The sequence below is a fragment of the Zonotrichia leucophrys genome, chromosome 1, assembly GCF_028769735.1.
Source record: "Zonotrichia leucophrys gambelii isolate GWCS_2022_RI chromosome 1, RI_Zleu_2.0, whole genome shotgun sequence".
In the NCBI taxonomy this organism is placed as follows: domain Eukaryota; kingdom Metazoa; phylum Chordata; class Aves; order Passeriformes; family Passerellidae; genus Zonotrichia; species Zonotrichia leucophrys.
Genome location: NC_088169.1, coordinates 7,854,270 through 7,873,229, shown reverse-complemented (window position 1 = coordinate 7,873,229; position 18,960 = coordinate 7,854,270). Strand labels below are relative to the sequence as shown.

General features: G+C 40.9%; 1 long non-coding RNA gene across 1 annotated transcript; it reads left to right on the top strand.

Moving 5' to 3' along the window:
- The first annotated feature begins 313 nt into the window (after positions 1-313).
- On the top strand, positions 314-6,432 carry LOC135443536 (uncharacterized). Its single transcript, XR_010439064.1, has 3 exons — positions 314-481; positions 2,589-2,717; positions 6,167-6,432. It is a non-coding gene; the product is annotated as an uncharacterized LOC135443536 (long non-coding RNA).
- The last annotated feature ends 12,528 nt before the right edge of the window (positions 6,433-18,960 follow it).

Sequence of the window (18,960 nt, the reverse complement as noted above, 5' to 3'; positions counted from 1 at the left end):
TCATTTCTATAAATTTGTTCCAAGACTGTTTTATTAAGCTTATTCTTTCTTTGCAGAACACTGGTCTAGTTTTCAAAGAGTTTCAGGTTGACTGGCAAACCCTTCCACTTGTGAGGAATGCTGATCCCAAATTCCTGCCTGTAGGGGGATAGAGGATGGGTAAATAAAGGTGGTATAGAATGTAATCTTATCCCCCAACGAGTTGCAGCTGAACCAATTACTAAAAATTAGGAACAGGCCTAATGTTTACAGGCCACACCTGTAGCCAATAAGAACAGTGTTATAAAAGAGTGGATTGATGGCATCTGGAGTCAGATGACTGCTGCAAGGACCAGGGATAGTCAGTGCTTAGAGGAGCTGCCTATGAGGAACATCGAGGAGGTGTGAAACTCTGGAGATATGAAACCTTTGCATAGATCTCTTGATATATTGATATATAAAGACAACACCTGCCTGCTCCCATGAAGTCTAGCAGTGAGGGGTAAGGCTGGGGTGCTGAGGAGGTGGGGGATGTCCCTTTTTGGAGGCACAGGGACCAGGTCATCCCTTGGAGATAAGCACCCCCTCTGATTTGGTGGCATATGGGGTGGGTTTTACACAGGCTCATCCTCAAATATGTGACAGCAGGGAACAAGGCAGAATGTGTAGTAAAGACCAAGCAGATTTAGACCTGGGGTACTGTAGCAGCAGTGTTGTGCAGAGGTTGAGATCCCTGGAATTGAAAAAGGAATGCTTCCTTGAAGCCCTCTTGTGGAAATAACCTTTCTTAGGTGCTCCTGTGGCTGATCTGGGCTGCAGAAACACTTCCCCAGGCACACCTGAATGCAGGAATACCCAGGAAGCTTAGGGTCATCCATCAGCCCAGACAGAAACTGTGGGGCTGGAGAACACCTGCAGCCTCCCAAGAGCCAGACTGAGGGAGGAAGGAATATCCTGGTGGAACAGCAGCAGCTGTTCCTAGAGAGAGCTGCACAGAAAATAAAAGTTACTGTGATGAGAAAACCAGAGGCTAGAGTGAGGATGCAAAACAGTATTGGTGTCAAGGTGGTACAGTCTGAAAAAATAAGAGTTTGAATAAAAAATGTCAGAGATCCAACTGGAGGGGTATTCAAAGGAGGACTAACAAGACATTCCTGTGTGCTGGATCCCAGCAAGCAAGTGAAGCTTTGATTTTAGGCATACAACAAGGGAAAAGTGTAACTGCTGGGGGTGAGTTGTAGGCACACACTGAAGATATGAAGAATATTTTCTTAGAGGTCTTCCTTCTGAGGCCAGGAGAAGCACTGGTCAGCATAGGACTGTGGTGCTGTTGATGGGAGTGTGGGTCTCTGTATCCACCATAATCAGGGCTTTGGAGGCTGATCCTTCAAGCTGCTCTTCTCCCAGTCACAGACATCACAGCCATGAGATCCAAGAGAATTGCATAGCAAGTCCAGGATCAGGAACAGCAAAAGCAGGAATAAGGACTTCTGGGGGCCTCACAGTGAAGCACAGAACATTTATGCTGGTGAACAAGAGGCTGTTTAAATCTGCATTGAGATCATGGGCAAAATACCCAAGCTTAGGATATAGAGTGAGGTACAAGTGAGGAAACTTAAGTAAATTGTATTGATGCAACTTGAATCAATTTGTATTTGATCTGGTCAACAAGCCCAAAGCTTGTGTAGGTATTTGTATTTCAGAGGGATAATGGATTATTCAGGGTTAGGTCGAGTGAGGAAGGAATTGAATTCAGCCAAGATCAGACAGGTGCTCACATTTGGGCTGGGTTGTTTGTGGAGCTGCTGCCCCTTTGTGCTCCAAGGACTGAGTGTGGGTGCTAATTCCTGCACCTCAGCTGCTGGGCTGTGACCTCAGGCTGAGGACAAACCTTGTAACAGGTGTGCAAGCTCTTTTCTCCTCTCAGGCTAAATCAGCATGAGCTACTCCTAACCCAGCTGAAATACCCCCTTGGAAAGAAGTTTCAAAACATCTTATATTTTCCTGTTGCTTGATTGCATCAGCTTAAAATTCACCTTTCAGTCAAACTGGTGGTAATTTGCCTGCAGTCTGCTCTTAAAGCAATACGGTTCTTGAAAATTAAACTGGCCTCATACTGCAGAGAAAATGAACAGGAGAGGAAAAAAGCTTTATCCTAGACAGGAATCTTAAGAGTGACTCTGATCTTCAAGTTTAAGCTAATACAGTGCCACTGATATCAAAGCAGACATTCTTCCTTTACACAGAAATAAATTTGATCAGTGGCTGGGCTGTTAAGTCAGTATTATTCAACTAGATGTAAGATTTTTATAACATTACCAGTTTATTAATAGTCAGAACACGAAACTTTACATTAGTGTCAGGGATGTGGGGGAGAAGCAGAATGAAGAATGGAAAAAGATGATATTATTTGCCCAGGGCAGACAATTAAAGAGCAATCTACTTTAACAGTGTCACCTTTATATAATTTCTCCTGTCTACCATTGCCACAGTTTTCCACACCTCAGGGGAAGAGCTGGCATTCTTAGCAGAGCTCCTAAATGGATTCTTGTTTCTGTGAGATACTCTTATTAATATATTTTTTTTTATTTTTATTTTTTCTTCTTCAGGAAAAACAGCAATGGAAATCACCCCCAGACTCTTCAGAACTACACAATGAAGTTATTTCTGTTGCTGCCATGGGGGAGCTGAATTTTGGGACACAGCCACAGCCTTTGTGCTCTTGGGCAGCAGAGTGGGTACGTTACTTTGCCAAATAAAAACTCTTACTTTGATTTTTCATATATCTTAATGTATTGCATGGGTTTCCTTAAAGATACCATCAGCCTCTCTTTCCTGCTTATTTATTCAGCAAATGTTTCTACATCTGGGAAAAAAAAACCTTTTAATTCTCAGGAATCTGTTCTCTCTAAGTTAATGTCTGTTACTATATTATTTTACATTTAAAAAGCCTAAGCCCCTCACAGTTGTTTATACAAACACTTCCCATAAAGACATGTCTGAAATTAAATATCTGCTCTTGGGAGTGCAATTTCTTCTGTCTTTCAGTGTTAGCCCCTGGTTTCTGGCATTCAACATGACTGTGCTCTCCTGCCAGCCTTGCTGAACTTTGTAGAGTGACAAGATTCCCTCACATTAACATCATGCTACCACTGTAGTGACGGGTTATTTCATGGACACTGAGGCCTTTACTGCTGTTATCACATAAATTTCCATGTTATGGAAAATATTTAAAATAGGAACCCTTGTTTCTGGGGATAAAAATTTAGGTGCAGCAATTTACTTAAGGACTGAGCTTCTCCAAAGGTGTCCTCACTTTGTGTATTTAGGATTTTATGACCCCAGCCTGTGGCAGGTGCCTGTCTATCAAAGGCACTGCACATCTAGGGCTGGATGTAGGACAGAATTTCAGGTTTGCTGTACCCATGAAACAGCATCACTTAAAGTGATCACTTGAGGTGTCTCATTTAAAATATACAGAACAAATAACTCCATGGGCATTTTTAAGAAATGTAGCCTTAAAACTGCTGTGTTTCATTCCTAACCTTTGTTTTGCATTTTGTAACAAGTGAACAGTCATGAACTTTTCACTCCTGCAGGTTGTTGTGAACAGGATAAATTATGTCCCAAAGACTCATGTTGATGCATTTCTGTTTTTAGCTTCTGCTTCTTTTGTCTGCCCAACTGGACATTTTGCAAGAGTGCCCATTGCCTTTAAACTGTTCTCTTTTGCCTCTGGTACTAACCTTTGGGCTAGAGACACATCTTTGATAAATATAAAGCTATTTTGCTCAAGGAGTATGTATCAGTCCATGCCTTCTCTTTCTGAGGCTTAGAAAGAGGTGTTATTTATATGGGATGAATCCATCTGGCAGTTGTTAATGTTGATTTGACAATTTCTTGCTTTTTTAAAAAATATTTATTGCACAAGAATTAATTGTGCAGCATTTATTTGTCTTACAGGAAATTAATTTAAAGAATATTTGATACCACTTCCAGATCTAAGCTGTCTAACTTAGACTTGAACTGTAAGATTAAACATTTATAATGTAAACTCTGGTTAGGAAATTCTGAGCTACTAATAAAAACTCAAAGATAAAATGTTGCTTTTTGCCTGCCTTCTAATGTCAATATGTTTTCCAACAAGCCTAATGGCTCTGGTAATGGAAAATGGTCTTTCTGTTCTCAGGCCTACCTTAAGGGTTTAAATTCAGACCAGGTTGACGTGACTAAAAGTCACCATTCGACTGCTCTGTGATCAGCTACAAAATTTAGAGCTGCAGAGGTCAAGTGTTTGGCTATCTGTCATAATTGGCATCTGTGCTGGAAGTCTGGACAGCCACCCAGAGCAGGAGCTGTGGGTGCTGGATACAAAAGCTCCCTCAGCTCCAGAGCCATCACTCATGGCCATACAGCTGCCTGTCAGTCTCTGGACATGTATCAATATTTTACAGTGGTTGTGGGACATCTGGCTGCCTAATTTGGGGTTGGGCAGAGCCAGAAGATCACACAGGAGGTGCAGAAGAGCCACAAACAGCACATGATAAACAGTTTGGGAAAGACAGACTTCTTACTGGTCACCTGAATTAGTGCAAAAATAGCCAAAATGTTCCATAAAGCTTTGAAAATTATTTCTAGGAGGTCTCATGGAAAAACATAGGCTTATTTTACAATTTTTTTAATGGAATATGGGATAAAGTCAAATCCTTTAGTATCTCCTATTGCACTAGAAACAAAAGAAGGACGTGTCAAGAGTTAGTCTCTATTTTCTCTATTTCCATTATTATTGGTCATAAGGAAATTTTGAAAAACAATGTTGACAGAATGGGCAGGAGCAGATTTTGAACATCATTATTGGGAACTTTTTCCTTGAATGCTTCTCTTACAAAAAGAAACGAAAATGATCAAGTGGTATAAAAGTTTTCAAAATGTGAAAAATATGCAATTTAGTAGATGAAATGTAGAAGAATCTTTTCATGCTTTGAGGATCAGGAATTTCTCTTTGACAAAGGAATAAATAATACTTTTATATTTTCTTCAAATTGTTTCAGTATGAGATTTAGAAAATATGCCTTGAAAAGCTATAATGTTAGAAAACTGATGCTTGAGGTGTTTAATTGTATTTCACCCTGGAATGCTCTTTTTGTGTATAGGAGATCTGAACAGAAACTCTTTCATTAAAATACTCCTGGAATCCAAAATGCAGCCTGCTGAGTAAAAAGACCCTTTTGGCATGTGCAGAACTTCTGAAGATCCTTTTGCATGCACTTTGGGCATGTTTAGACCTTTTCTCTGAACACAGTGAACAAATAAGTAACATTGTCAGTGAGGGGAAGTCAAAGACTTAAAATGAATTGTGTGCAGCTACCGCAGTTACTTAACCAGACCTGTGGGAAGTTTTCTCTCTGAAGCGGTATTCACCAAAGGAGAGAAAAGGGGTAGAGCTTGTAATGTTTGGCATCACTTTAAAAATGAAACTTGCTTTTTTTTTTTTTTTTCATTGCCATTGAATTCCTTTCATGCTCGGTCAATTAACAATATCTTTGTAGTAAAAAGGAAAAATCCATTCAAGAAACAAAGGAAGGTGATTCTTTTCCAAAATATTTCAGGTGATTTTGACACATATGGAGGTGGTGAAGAACCAAATGCTATTACTGGATTGATGGGCTGGACTATGACAACCCCTAGTTGGAAAAAACTGGCTTTCTTTTCAGATCTCCAAGAATATTTATCTTAGAAATACAACCTGTTGCATTTGCTTTGCCTAAACATTGCTATAGAATGACCAGAAGAGCTTGAAAACAAAGCCACAAGACAGGACAACCTTGTCTGTTTTTCCCAGAGAAGATATGTTGAAAAATAGATCAACAAAGAAATCCTCAGCTCTGAGTTTCTAATCCAAATACAGGGCCCAGGACATTGGAGGAATTAACCCTTTCCTTGACTCTTTCTCTACCTCTGAGCTCTCTGATATTGGTTCCTGTTAACCTCTGTGCAGTTGAGTTGTTGCCAGCTTGTGTTTTCTAAAGGGAGATCACAGACTGCACCTTTCTGCTGTCCTAACTTGGTATTTTAAGAATAGGATTGGGCTAACCTCTGTTTCTGTACAAGGCCAGGCTGGGGAAGATGCTGGAATTTCCTCCCATTTTCCCTGGAGAAGTTTTATCTTCTGTTCTTGTTCTGACAGGGACAACAAAAGATCAAGCAATTTCAGTGCCTGCCTTCGGCTCTCTGGCCTGCAGTGAGTGCCCTTAATGGTTCATCTGGCAGTGATGTTTCATCCACTTCTTCACAATAGGTACCCCCACCCAGTGGCAAAGGTGTTTGTGAGCTTTGTGTTCACTTCTTGAAATAAATAAAATTTTGTTTTCTTCAGCTTGTAGAGAATTTGCCAGCAAGCAAAGCCTGGTAAAGATTCTGCCCCCATTGGAGTAAAATTTCTCTTAGCAGAAATGGTTGGAAGTGTGCTGCTCTTTTTAACAGAGAGAAGAATAATATTTTTCTTTCAGAATTTGAACTGGAGTTTTGATTTTTCCTAGTGGAGAAACACATTGCGTCTCTGCTGGCAACGGAGGTATTCTCCACAACAATTTAGTAAAACAAAATGTGTTTGTGACTAGGACAGGGCAGCTGGGAGTGCTCTGCTCCTGAGAGCACACTGCACGTAGGCTCTGCCATTCTCCTCCAAATGTGGGCACCCCATAGTGGAGAGGAGGGCGTGGGCTGAGCTGCAGCTCTCATGCTGCCTCATTGTTCCTCCGAGGGGGCAAAGAAAAGGCTCAGCTGGCAGCTTGCTAAGCTCAGGAGCAATGGACCAAGTGCTTCTGCATTTAATAAAGAGCAGAAGTCAATTATAGCACCATGCAGGAGCAAGGTTAATTGGGGCAGGAGGTTCAGTGGCAGGGCTTTGCCAGCTTTCCCCTTTGTTCAGCACAGTTATACACCCAGCTGTATTGTAGTTATATATTCAATATCCTGAATGTGGGCCATGCTGTGGCAGAAAACTATCTCGAGCTTGAGGCTTAAAAGCAAACTCCCATTTGAATAATTCAGATACAAAAGACCTCCTAATTTTTATTGGGGATGTATTTTTGTTTCTTTCCATGGTGGTGTAACACAAAGGAATGTGAGGGAGCTCTTTGTTCTCTCCCTCTTGGGTGTTGTACATCTGCACAATGCAGAGCTACCTTGGCTTGCTGTGCTGACATTAAGAAAACCAAGCTTTGTCTGCAGACTGAGTGTGAGGAGTGTTGTCTGCCAAGAGCCATCAGAGTCAGGTCATGAGGGCAGAAAAGTAAAGTTTTAACGTGGGCTATTGGTTTTTCTGACTGAATTAGTTATAACTCTAATTGGCCTTCTAAAGAAACCAGAGCAGCACAATAAATATCCCAGGCTTATAATGATCAATACTGCAAAGTGACAAAGCAACTCCTGAAGCTGGGAGATGGGAGCATTCAAATCTTTCAGCCTTGCTCCTTACAGGAAGACATTGATATCTCTATGAAATCTTTCCACCTTTGGAAAGATATGAATCCTTATTATTATCAACATTGCCTTGGCAGGTGCTGCAGAAACCCAGCAGAAAAACTTGCCTGCTTTCTCAGGTAATTTTGGGTATCAGAATCAGAGGCAGCTGTCAGAGGCAGTCAGGAGTTAAAGAAACACAAAGGAAAAGACTATTTATTGACAGGAGAAATGGTGATCTCAGCATACCGGGAATTTTTGAACCATTGACTTTCATAGCTAGTGATGAAAAAGATGATGTTTCACTGCTGGGTTGCAAAATCCGATTGATGGCAGGAGATAACTTGTGCTGTTAATGACCAGGTGAGGAGCTTCAGAGAGCTCCTGAAAGTGCACTGAAGGTGCTACTTGCTTTGTTTATTGCTTATTTATTTATGTAAGGACAACAGTCAGTTTCAGAGGTCTCAGACACAGTCACACATCACACATTAGGCCAATGAAGGAAAACTGCTGAGTGTGGGTGTACACTTACTGGAAGGTTGTGTCAAACCAAAAGATGGTTGACCTTTGCAGTGTGAATCTGAGGCTCCACCAGCCTGTGCTCCCACTGGTTGCTTGCAGAAGTCAACATTAACCAGACAGAAGCCCAGAGTATAATTTATCACTGCAGTAAATCCATTTGTAGCCAAGCACATGCCCACACTTGGGAGAGGCAGCCAGGGCAGCTGCAAGGTGCCACGCATGAGCCTTAGGGTACAGTGAGCAGACATTTGTATGCCAGACAAGGAACATAGTTTGGTGTTGGGTTGGGTTTCGCATAATTTGTCTGTGTCACACTGTTGTCACTGGCCTCAGCCACCCTCGCTATAAAGCAACCTGGAGGCACAGGCAGTTCTTGGTGACAAGACCTCTCAAGTTTTTAGAAGTCACCTCTGAACAAGGCAAAGCTGTTCCTGTCTCTGTAGACTGTGAAGGAATGTCAATAACAAGCTCCAGCGTGGATATCTGCAATGTACATGCACATTTACATACTTGGTTTGATGATTTCCACATTAGATCTTGCCTGTGTGCTCACAAAAGCCTTGGTGAGCAGCCTGAGTGAGGAGAACTGGCCAAAGTCGTTCATCCACATGTCACAGGGAAAACTTGGCCTCATGACTGGGACATTGGCTCCAGCTTGTTATGATGGTGGAGGTCAGGAAGGAAGAGCCATCTGAGTGTCTTGTGATGGCTTTTGTCATGGACAAAATGTATTTCTTGTTGCTTTTTAGTTTTTTCTGTTATAGTCATAAACTGTAATTGACTGAGGTTGAAAAACCACTGAACTTGCTGGGGGATGCTGACTTCTACAAAGGGGAGAAACTGTCACATCCAGAGGACACAGTCTGGGTACTCCCCAGTGTGAAAAATGCCAATCGCTTGTTTTTAAAATTTTAGAAGTTTAATAGTAATAAAAAGGTTCTAAAAATAGTAATACAATTAGAGTAATAATAATTTGGACAATTTGAATTAGGACAATGTGAGATAATAGAAACAAAGAGTTATGGATGTCTGGGTACCTTTTTCTTGTTAGCACGAGCCTGAAAAAGGACCCACGTTAACAGAGGATTAACCCTTAAAAACAATAACCTGTTGCATATTCATACACTTCATACATGATGCATAAATTCCATTCAAATACAGGATTCTGTCTAGTCATCAGCAACTTCTTCCTCTGAATCCTAACAATGCCTTCGAGGTGGGAAGAAGTTAGTTTCTTCTGATAAAGGGGCCATAAGTTCTTTTTCTCTGAAAGATTCTCAGAGTAGTCCTGTGGCTGCTGTCTTGCTGCAAGTCCTTTCTTTAAAGAAAAGTATCATACACAGCATGGTTTCTGTTTTAACATTTTCTATAACCTAAAACTATATTTAACACACTAGTTAAGAGAATTAATACAGCATTACTTTCTAACACAACACATATAATATTCATTTTAATATTTACGAAAAGCCAATCATAAAATACACATTTTTCACACCAGGATCCCAACCAGGTCTTAAACACTTCCAGGGATGGAGCACCCACAAGTTCTGTGGGCAGCATGTCCTACTGCCTCACCACCCTCACAGTAAAGAATTTCTTCCTAATATGTGATCTGAATTTCCTCTTTCAGTTTCCAGACAACCCTTAGCAGGAATGATGAAGAGTGGCACGGGGAGCCTCTGCACATCCCGTGTGCCCCTGCAGCCCTGTCTCCTTGAAGCTGTCAGGCTGAGGCTTGGCTGGTTTGTGTGCTGCTCCACTGCTCTTTGCTGAAGGGTGGCCTCCTCCCATGAGCTATCACTCACTGCTAAATGATAAGGGAAGGCCGCTGAGGCTTCACTAACTGCGTTCATTACAAACGTTGTAATTGTAAAGATTTGCTATAATTCAGTTAGCTGCCCTAAAACCCTTGGCAAGCCACATTATTGAAATGATTATTGTTACAAGATTGTTGTAAATTGGAGTCAATCATCCAGACGTGAAATTGTCTTTTTTATATCTGTGTTGCTGGGAACAGTCTTCCTCCTTTCATTTCTTTAAATTAACATCTCCTTGTTTTGTACCTCTAGTACCTTATTGGACAATGGGATCCCTTCCCAAAAAATGCAATTAAATATTCTCATCTCTTCAAGAGAGGTGCCCTGAGTCCTTCTAGTCTGGCAGCTCAGTTACTCCGAGCAGGTTTTTTGGTGCAGCTATCAAGGATCACACAGGTACAGCTGACTCCCTTTTCCAGTTCAGCTGCATTGGACCAGAGCTTCTCCACCTGTGCCCTGTGGGAATGGCTGCAAACTGGACAATGGAAGATATATGTGGGCTTTTCCACAAACACTCCAAATGAACACATCACAGAAGAGTAATTGATAAATATTCAAAGTTTCAGTGGATCTATTGGTTATAATTTTATCAGCCCTGTGCAAATGGCCTGCTAATTATTTTCAGAAGAGGATTCCCAGGTTTGAAGCAGTGAAGAAGCACTGGACTAGCCCACCTGCTGGACCTCTGAAAATCTTGATTCCTGCCTGGTGTTCAGGCCTGGTGTTTGTTGCAGTCTGAGGAAATATGTGATCCTTGCTGCTGCTGCTCCCTCTGTGTCCTTCTGTTCCTTGAAATGTCCTGACTGTCAAGAAGGGAATATTCTGCTTTTTCAGGACATGTCACCTCTCATGGGCAAAGCCAATTGGATGGCTGAAGATTATCCTGGCCATTACAAATGCCAGTACAAGGATGGGAGTTTCTGTGCCTCCTAAAGAGATAATAATTTTAATACTATCTAATATAGCCAAGAGTTGGAACTTTTTCTGAGGACTAGGTCAGTAGCTGTGATAGGCTTGGTATGAGTATTCCATGGAAGAGGCTGTTCTTACTTGACCAGAGGTGTAGATGTGACAGGTAAAATGTAATCCAGCACAGTTGTTGGCAGTAGGTAATTTGGTATTTATGAGTCTTCCCTGAGGTAAATTTCCATCTCAGAGAAAAGCTTTGTCTATACTTTGGTTGAGCTGTACCCTTCATAGGAGCAGGGGAGTGGGAAGGAAATTGAACTTTATATCAGTGGCTGCTTCTTTAGGTTGCATGACCAGTTTCTCATCCAAGTAAGAACAAGTGTCTTTAGTCCTGGATTTGTAACAAAAACAAACAAACAAACAAGAAGACTAGAAAGAATCTGTCCTTATGTCTCTTGTGAGCCTCTTGTCAAGTGATAGCACCTGGTGCTCCTGTGGAAACTGTGGGAACAGGCACTTCAGTTATTCACAATTCTTAAAATTATTCATCTGATAAGTGAAAGGTCTTGTTGTGCTGAAAACACAGATCCCAGCAACTGTGAAGAAAACAGTGGGAAAAGGGGCCAAACAGGACTGTATTCTGATTGCAGAAGGGAGGGATGTTCTTGCTGTTCCCTGGCCTCTGTGGAAGCAAAACTACTCAGAGTCTTCTTTTCTCTCTGCCTTGTGCAGAGAAACCATGAAGGCTGGGGTGGGAGAAGGGAAAACTCCAGTGCTTCTGCTCTGGACAAATGTGGTGTGCCATCCTTGGTAGCACTGCAGGATGTCCCCTCTGCTCTTTCCAAGTAGAACACCTCTAGGTGGAATGGCACAAGGAAAATTGGCTTTGCACATTGCTCTTCATTGTGGAGCAAAGGGAAAACATTTTGGGAGACAGAAAGCACAGATTTCTCATGAAACCTTTTTCCATACACCACCAGATAAAGCATAACTGGTTGTGACATACACCCCATGGACTGGTTTTGGCTGTTTTAATTTTTCTTTATTTCCCTTTATTGTCCCTAGCTGTCACCATGCGATGTGCTGTGCTGTGTTAGGAGCACACAACACACCAACCTAAATTGTTTAACTTGGACTCTTCCCTGCCCTCAGGGTCACTCAGAAAATCTTTTTGGTTTGTGATTGTCATGGGTCCTTCATACCACTACAGCTTTCATGAACATCCCTCTAGCACTGCCTGCCACACCTCTCCCATCTCACACAGAAAAAGCAGGTGGCTCAGTTGTGGGAGCAATGAAAGATATTGGAAGGAAATTCACTGGAAAAGAAATTATTTTCTACCTAAATAGAAGAATTGTCATAACTTCAGGCAGAAAATACCAGATCAGGTTTATGGAAGGTACTCCTACCTAGAAGCCAGGAGCTACTCATGGAATTTTAATCTTATGAGCCCACACAAAAATAACTGCATTTTTCATGTTTTTTCCCCCCAATTTATGTATTCAGCTGAAACTAAACTTATTATTCTATCAGTGATCAAATACCTTATGTCCAACCCACTACCTCTCCCAGAGAGAATGAAACATAAATGCCTTGCAGAAGAATCTGGGGTAAAGCTGAAAATGAAAAGTTGATGATTTCAAAGAGGGCCGTTAAAATGCTGGTCCAATTGAGAGCTTAATGCATTACTGAGGTGAATATAAAGTTCTTTTGTTGTGGGTTTTTTTTTACCCCTTCTGAATCAAAATGTTTCAAAGGCATTTAAATAAAATGGAATTGATATAATTAGTACATGCCCACGAGAAGTGATTGAATTACTAAATATGGTCACTGCTATGACTACATAATGGAAGCCTTCAGTTTTTATTAATTCCCCGTTTGAAAATCTAGATTAAACACCCAAACTAATAAGTCAAAACATTGATGTAAGATCCAAAGGACAACAGCATTGTCACTCTGTATAGCAGGGCACCAATTCAGTGCTTAATTGGTACAAGAGCTGTAATAATATGGCTCATGTTTAATTAATAAGAGTTCTAACTAGTCATGAAACTTTTAAGAGCTCTTGGTGCTGTGAAATTGTTGTTGTTTACACCCAGTGTGCTGCAAAGCTTATCCTCTCTGACATCTCACTCTGATAGGGCAACTTCACTGGATACAGGTAGCACGTGTTTATCAACATATCACTAAAGCAAAAATGTATTTGAAGGAGATTTACCATCCATCTCATTAAAAAGACTGGAATTCATCTTGGGTTTTGCTTTCCCCTAAGAGGAGCAGGGAAAAAAATGTGGCAAACCTGGGCAGTTAAAATAAAGTGGTCAAAATACTTGGTGATGTGTTGATTATATCCCACTCTCCTCCTTGCTGACTCCTATAAGCACTCCCAGACTGTCTTGAGAAAGGGCTCTCTTGGCATTTTATAGATTATCCAGGCAGAATTTTTTCTATATTAAAGGAACAGTGTTCAGTTTAATGTTCCAGCCATATGCCAGAATTTATAATCCTTCCACTTAAAGCAGTTCATCTAAATTTGATCCCAGTCCCATGCAATAAAAAAATATAATTAAAAGTGAATGTAAAAATTATTGAACAAATATAATAAAAGGGCAATTAAAGTGTTCAGTTATAAAAATGCAAGAAACTAAGGCGAGCCCTAACCTCTTAAATTATTCTTAAAGCAAATATACTTAATCATGTAGAGTCCATTCTTTTTTTAAGCCTTTGCCCAGACCTGCATGAAATACTGTTAAATCAGGAATACATTCTAATTATTTTTTCCCTAATACCTACTAAGATTCATGGGAAGGATAACTTGCTATTAACATAGGCTTCTCTTCTTTTTTTCCTTAGAATCAGCATACTTGTGGTACCAGTGTACTCTGTGAGAAGAACATCTTGTTGGACATTTCTTTATGGATTTTTTCACCCAGTGAATATATCTAATACCTTTTTGTAAAGCTTATATAAGTTTTAGTCACTCTCAATGTCCCATAAAAAAAGCTTAATTCTGTGAGCTACCAGCTCTGGTTTCCTGTAAGAACCTGCTATCTGCAGGTTTCACTTGGTGCCCTCACCAGCGTTAGAGGAGACAGTGGAAATTGTTCTCTTTTCTCTTTCTTCTTCCTGCCTGTTCACAAACAATGTTTGCAAAAGACACATCAAGTCAAATTGAGTACTCTGCAGGAGATAGCCCTTTGCCATAAGATTAGTGGGAATAAGGTTCTGATAATCTGTCGGGCTAATCCTACAGCCAGATAATAAATGGTGATCAGGAGACTGCAGAGGAGTGGGAGTTGGGCACCTCATTCTTGGAAAAGAGTTAACTCAAACTGCAAAGGCACTGAAAAGAGGAGTGAAGAGAAGGCCTCTATAATGTTAGTGAAGTTGGAAGCCATACTGATCATAAAGTAGTTTAGCAATTAATTTGACAAATTAAAATAGCTGTTTTCAATAGTTCATGAACTTTAAAATACCACTTGCATTATGTTGTGATTCTTGAGAGCAACTTTAAATTCAGGGTGCATTTTTCTTTACACCAGATTGCTAATGTGAAATGCAGTGTTATTGGTAGGTGTGTTGTAGTGAATCTTCTGAGTCTTGTGGCTGTGATCAAAGGTGGAATGGTGTCTGTCAATGGTGGTTAATGAAGATACTGACCCTATTTTTTTCAGTGAGCTAAAATGAGAATTTGCTTTTAATCCTTCATAAAAACAAAACCAAGCAGAATCTAAGCCAGGCAATGAATAAGCAGACACTTCTTTATGTGTATGAGATACAGCAAATAGGATAAAAGCTATTTGTGGATTTAGTGGGTTATTGTTTAACACGTACATGTTCTCTAATGGCACTTGCTGCTGCTCCTAAGTTAATGCACTTGCTTGGTTTGGTTCTCTGGCTCATGGCTTTGCTTTGTGGGAACATTCAAAAGCTTGCTGAGTAAAGCTGAAGATGGGCTAGAAGTTTTGAAGCCAAATCAAACATCTTCTAAAGTCTCTGGCTTTTGAGACTTTTTTCCTGCCCCACTGTACAGGTGCTTAATAGTTTGAAGCCCTTTGGGAGGTTTGTGACAGTCAGTGGTTACATCCAGGATGAAAACCTCTGCTGTTTCTTCATGGTAAGGGCCATGAGGAAGATTGTGCTCAGCTGCAGTGGTTCCTGGGACCTACAGATATTCCTGCTGCTGTGATCCCTTAGAGCCAGAGCCATCGGGTCAGTTTTGCCCGGCAAGAAGAGGGGCAGGGGTGGTGCAAGGTGCTGGCTGCAGGCTGCCAGGGATGGGGAGGGCTGCAGAGTTCTCCATGTCCCAGGCCCTGAAACAGCTCCTGGTGGCCCCACCAGGCTTGAGCTGTGATTCAGTCAGCTCTGGGGTCAGGGGCCTTCCTGGATAACAACCTTGGAAAAGCAGGAATTTCCCTCCAGTCATTTGTTCAAGAAGGGACTATGGTTGAGGGAAGAGCAGGTCCCTCCTTTTGATTTTTCTCCATAATGCCCATGTTGAAGATGTGACACAAAAGTTGATTTTGGAGGAGAGCTCTGGCTAAAATGCTGGCCCCTGAACTGAAGTCAGTGGCATCATTCTCACAGACTTCAGAGATGCCAGAGTCTTGTCCTTTATCCTTCTATTCAGAACCTCTTCATCCTGGAGAGGATGTTTGCCCAACCAACAAATGAGATATATGTATGACCCTGATGGGGGAAAAAACTCCCCAAAGTTAAGAAAGATTGCAGTGGTTTGGGAGTGCCTGGAGATGTGAGGAATGGATCTCCTCTCAGGAGCAGGGCCAGCTGGCTTCCAGACAGGCTATTGGGGCAACTCTGCTGATAGTGTGATGACAAATGCAGAGAAATAACAAAGATAAATGTCCCAAAGCTTGGAATATTAGAAAATGCAATGACAAGCTCGACTTTTGTCTGCCAGAAGTCAAACTGACACAATTTAGGAGGAAATATGCTGGCATCCTGTCCCTTTGCTCCCTTTCCCTCTCCTGACTCCCAACCTCCTTTTTTTATCTTTGTTTTTTCCATCTGGCTCATCTAGTTGAAATTTGAACTGAGTCTGAATTCAAGTTCCTTTCAGGGTTTTGTGGGATAGTTTGCATGGTAATCTGTCTGTCTGACATTACTGCAAGATTGTGAAATCACTAAACTGTGGTTTCTCCTTGTTGCCACAATGAAAACATGTATTATAACAGTGCCCCATTACCCTTTTGGTGGTTGCAGCACAACTCCCACTTATGGTCTCCATGACTTGGGAAAGAATTATGCTTGGCTGAATTTTTTAGCAGATATTAAACCATATTTGGGAGTATAAGGGGAGGGAAGCATCATACAAAACCAAATAGGACTAACAACTAAAAAATGCCCTGTGTTTGCAAATTTTAATAAGTTCTTAATAGAGATGGATGTGAACCAAAACCTTGACTTCAATACAGCATAAGTATGGTGGGAGTTGGAAGTCCAGGCCCATATCAGACATCGTGTCTATGTATCTCTCTGTAAAAGATTGAACCAAACCCAAAAATCTCAAGGTCCATCAATTAAGAGGCTAATCAGACATAGAGACCAAAACAGTGTAAACTGCATGAAAAAAGTCTCCTTTGTTTAGAAGCATGTGCAGACAAAGACAGTCAAGAAAATGAATGTACAGTAGAGGTGTTTTATTGCCTTTTGAGATGATTTCTGTGGAGTGTATTTTATTAGCTTTGGCCACATTTTCACATCACTGGTGAATAAAGCTCTCATTGTTCAAAGGGTGTCACCTGGTGACTCATTAATTTCTTTAAATGCTGCTTCAAAAACCTCTCATGTGAAATTGAGAGTGCTGCTCTGTATGTACCTATGGGTCTACAGAAAAATGAGCCACTTCTGAGCCTGATCAGTTCCTGGACTGGGGAGCCTCAGACAATTTGAGATTGATAGACACAGGGAAGAAGTGAAAATACAGCATCATCTCTACTCCTCATGGAAAATAAATCTCCTTGATTTTGTGTCACAAGTGCTGATTCTGTATTTCCAACTCAGGACTTCACTCTGGAAGTATGAGTTGAATTTAAAGTGAGTCTAAGTTATTTTTTAATGAATGTCTGCCTTCTCCCTCCTTGAGTCAATGCCAGTGCAGACATGCCTTGCACAGAGCAAACAGATAGTAGGGAGGTCAAAAGGATGCTTAGCTGGGCAAACAGCTAAACTAATTTTCTAGGTCAATCTGAATGAAACAAGTCTTTCAAACCAATCTTCCCCAGCAGCTTCACAGGGGTGTGCTCAGGTTCTGGGTGTGCTGTGTCCCTGCAGCCCAGCCAGAACTCTGCTGTTGAGGAAGCACCTTTCCCAGCCAGGTGAGTGTCTATAGTCTGTAGAGCTTTAGTTGGTTATTTTCAGAAAGTTGATCCTAATACAGAATCCCATCAAAGCACTTATAAACCACCTGTGGCTTAACTGGCATTCTTTTGGTATTTCAATTATACCATTGAACCTATGTATCGGCAAAACCATTAAAACATCCCAAACAGTCTAAGCCCTCTCCAGAGTGTTTGGTCATCTTAGAGATCAGATTTTGCTGTATCTAACCAAAACTGTGCCTAGTGAACTTGTTGCAGAATTACCTGTATGTAAGCTCTGGAATCTCTCAATTTTTCTTCCTCTATCTTGATGTTTCATCATCAGTATTGTATGAGCATTTTAGAAATAACAGTACATAATCCTCTGATTAAAACAGGTTGAAGCAAGAGGAGCAGAGATCCATGTCAATATCTACAAAAAGAGGTTGGTAAAGACACGTTCAGAAAATGTTTTTGGCTCTTAAGGAATATCTTAACATCAACAGCTGAGAAATGCATCCTGCCTGGGGAAGGAAACAATAGGCTGCTTTGGGGAAATCTGAATACATGTGTGTTATTGAGATCTTGAGAATGGGTTTATACCTATTTATACACGAGAATTCAAGGGGACAAATTACTTTGGCTACTTTGACAGACTCACTGGGGACGATGCCTTTTACTCCCATCACTGGGAGGCTTTGCTGCATTTCCAGTTTGCATTGTACACATTTACTGCTGTAGGGCTGCACTCTGGCAGATGGTTACTGCATGCCTGGAAGCACAAGTGAGGAACTGGAAAGGAGAATTTATCCTATCTCAGAGAAAAAAATGCATCCTCTCTGGCAGCAGGGCCTGCTGGAGAACTTGGCATTGAAGATCTTTTCCCTTTTCTGCAAAACATTGAAATATTAGGAGGAGAAAGTGAGGGTGGGCAATCTCATTGTAATCCTCTTTGCCTCAGAAATAGGAAGTCAGGACACCCCTCTAAGTGGTTCCCCTGGGAGAGGGATAAGGTGTTGTGTACACTGACCACAAAGGCCTAAATAGCTGATTAAAATGTAGATGCAGACATTCAGGATGAACAGATTTTCAGAGGTGCAGAGAACTCATAAAAGTTTTTGAAGCCATTGTGACACTGCAGTACCTTTGGAAGTTCAGCATTATAAAAATGAGCCATGCCTTAATATAAAGGACAAAAAATATGCAAAATGCCCACTTCATAACCTCAAGCAATTTTGAGCAATTTTAAATGCAATGTACTAAAAAAAAGATAAAAATGAACACAATGCACAGTAACTTAGAATTTTTAGTGAACATGTTGATGTTTTTGTTCTAAACACTGCAACTCTAATTAGGACACCAAACTATGAGCAATTTACATCCAAATCAATGCATTGACCAGACAGCGAATCTCCAAATTACTTAACAACTCAAAGTTAGTGTATTTTTTCATGCAACCTTTCATATTATTAGCAGCAAACAGAGTTCTAGTTACTCATGTGAATGCAGCAACTAACCAGTCAATAGCTGAATATCCCTATAGGTCTGCCTATGCTCTATTACAATATGTCTGATTGATAATCCTGCAAAGGTTTTCTAGTTTAAAAGGCCAACCTGTTATTAGTTCCCAGAATTTCCTTTTTAAGGTGTGAAAATTGAGTGTTCTCTTAAAATTTAACTTTCCCTCTGTTGTGCACACTAGAGGCAGCTGAAATGGCACCTTAACCATTTTATTTCAAAGAAATCACAGGAAGCATGAGGTGGCAGTGACCTTCCACGGTTGAAGATATGAGCTACATTTTTCATTAATGTAACTCTTGGCCCCAGATGCTGGAGAGGAAACAACAGACTTCAAATCATTCTAGAGAGTACAGGGGATTACACAGTGGTAACATGGGGAAATCAAAACAAACTCACTCTTTATGCAGCTCAAATCCTGCTGCAGTTCA